Here is a 2,920-nt window from a genome sequence, read left to right as displayed (position 1 = left end):
TGTCAGCTTGAGGACTAAGGTGCACCTGACCTAAGCCATGGTATTTTCAATAACCTCATATGGATGTGAAAGCTGGACAGTGAATAAGGAAGATCAGAACTGATGCCTTTGAGTGGTGTTGGAGGAGAATACTAAAAGTGCCCTGGACTGCCAAAAGAACCAATAGATCTGTTTTTGAAGAAGTGCATCCAGAGTGCTCCTTGGAATCCAGGATGGCTAAGCTTCGTCTCTCATACTTTTGACATATTGTCAGGAGGGGACAGTTGCTGGAGAAGGATGTCATGCTGGGTAAGGTGGAGGGTCAGAGAAAAAGAGGAAGACCCCCAACGAGATGGATCGGCCAGGTGGCATCATTGATGGCGTCAAGTGTGGCAGGCAGTGGTAGTGAGGTTGGTACAGGATCAGACATTGTTTCATTCTGCTGTGCATGGGGTTGCTATGAGTCAGCTCCGACTCGATGGCACCTGACAACAACAACAATAGTAGTAGCAACAGCAACCCTCAAAACAGTAAATTACTCTTCCTTCCCTCCCACCCCTTGTAACCACCAAAGAATGTTTCTTTTAGTATGAACACCTTTTCTTGAATTTTACAATAGTGATGTCATACAAAATTTGTCCTTTTGTTATTGATTAATTAATTTCACTCATTTGTCCCAATGTTAACCAAAGCCTTCGCATAGTCTATAAAATGCAGGTAAACATTTTCTGGTTTTTATTTTCTGCCAAGATCCATCTGACATCAGCCATGCTATCTATCCCTCATTTCACATACTCTTCTGAATCCAGCTTGAACCTCTTGGACTTCTCTATCAATATATGGTTGTAGCTGTTTTTAAATTATCTTTAGCAAACTTTTAGTTGCATGTGATATTAATGATATTATCCAATGATTTCCACATTCTGTTGAGTCACCTCTCTTTGGAATGGGCACAAATATGAATCTCTTCTAATCAGTTGTCCAGATAGCTGTCTTCCAAATTTTTTGGCATAGATGAGTGTTTCCAGTACTGCCTCAGTTTGTTGAAATATTTCAATTTGTTTTCCATCAATTCCCAGAGCTTTGTATTTTGCCAATGCTTCCAGTTCATGTTGGACTTCTCCTTCAGTATCATAGGCTCCTGGTCATATTCTACCTTTTGAAATGGTTGAGCATCAACCATTTCTTTTTGTTAAGTGACTCTGTGTATTCCTTCCATCTTTTTTTTTTTTTTTTTTTCCAGCCACGTTTTTACTAGCTTACATAAATATCTGAAAACAAATTCACCTCGCTTCCTTTCTATATCCTTGGCACAATTTATTACAGATCTTAATAAATAAACTAGCTAAATAGTCACGGGGGAAATACATTTTAAAATATGAAACAGAGGTTAATAAATAGGCAACTACATCAAGTATGGAGAGGACCATCTAGTTGTTCCTTTAAGATCCAGTCACTGATTTGCAACTTTTATTAAAGCAAATTTCATCTATAAAACAAGGTAATTTATAACTTGATCTTGACTCACATTTTTTGGGGAGACAGCAGTTGAATTTTTACATAAAAATCTGCAAAATTTCAACCAAAGGACAAATAAAGCATTCATTTTTTAAATTTAAGTTCTATAAATAAAGGACAAATAAAAGTTTACACTTTTAAAAGTTTAGCTTCTACTCCAACAAATAATGACTTGATATCAATTATGTTATTCCATTTGCGACGTTTTTAAGCTCTCTTCTGCAGCGCATGGGCAGCTTCTAATGGGAATTGGTGTACAGTCTGTTCATGATAAAGACGACACGGGGCAGATCTTGCCTGATGCCTGGACAATGCTGAATGTGACAGAACCAGTGAGACACGTTCAGATACTTCTCCTTTTCTTGAACTGTCAGTCAAATATAAAATGATGACGTCCATAGTATAAAGGATATCTGCTAACGTAAAGTTATAGCCTGTAAGGTAGACTTTATCTTCAAGATAGAAATTAAGATTATTCAGGAGAGTGCGGACGTCGTCTTTATTGGAGTGTCCATCTACTTGAGTTACCTGTACTCTAACCACTGCTGAACAACTGCTTTTTCTTCCGCATTGTTCCCAAGCAAATAGTCTTTGTTGGCTTGCTTGACTAGATAAGCTGCTATCATAGTCAGCCCTGTTAGAGTTGGACCATTGTTTGTTTGGAGAACTGGAATCTGGTGCTTGCCCTAGGCACTATATTTATTCTCTTTACTCAGTCCCAGGGATTTCTCAAACAGTGTCAACTCAGCTGCTGCCACCATCTTCCGGAGTGAGCTCCTCCCTTCCATCTTCTTTTGATGCTTTTAGCGTCATTCAATATTTTGCCCATGTTGTTGTTGTTGTTAAGTGCCTTCGAGTTGGTTCAGACTCACAGTGATCCTATATAGGGTTTCCAAGGAGCAGCTGGTGGATTTGAACTGCTGACCTTGTGGTTTGCAGTCCAGTACGGATCCTACAATACCACAACAGGAGTCCATTTTGCCCATCGAATCCTTCAATATCACAAGTCATGATGTGAATCTTTTCTTCATACTTTCAGCTTGAGAAATGCTGAGCATGTTTTTCCCTTTTTATTTTTATAAAGCCAGGTCTTTGCACATTTCATTATAAAACTTGAATTTGTCTTATTGAGCTGCCCTTTGGAATTTTTTGTTCAGCTGTTTTACCTCTTTATTTATTCCATTCACTTTAGAATTTCTATGTTGGAGATCAAGTTTCAGAGTGTCTTCTGATATCCATTTTGGTCTTTTCTTTCTTTCCTGTCTTTTAATGACCTTTTGCTTTCTTACTGTATGATGTTCTTGATGTCACCACATAACTCACTGGTCTTTGGGTATATTATTATTATTTTAATATTTTATTGTGAATTATGTGATAGTTTACATGGGAGAACATTAGCTTTACATTCATCCTATCGTATGTC

The 2,920-nt window shown here is 37.9% G+C and overlaps 1 pseudogene; it reads right to left on the bottom strand.

Annotated features, from left to right (window-relative positions):
- Positions 1 to 1,736: 1,736 nt before the first annotated feature.
- On the bottom strand, positions 1,737 to 2,258 carry LOC102840171 (annotated as a pseudogene).
- Positions 2,259 to 2,920: the final 662 nt, after the last annotated feature.

Source organism: Chrysochloris asiatica, unplaced genomic scaffold (assembly GCF_000296735.1).
Source record: "Chrysochloris asiatica unplaced genomic scaffold, ChrAsi1.0 scaffold00031, whole genome shotgun sequence".
In the NCBI taxonomy this organism is placed as follows: Eukaryota; Metazoa; Chordata; class Mammalia; order Afrosoricida; family Chrysochloridae; genus Chrysochloris; species Chrysochloris asiatica.
Note: the sequence above shows the minus strand (reverse complement) of the source record. Positions and strands in the feature narration are given on the sequence as shown.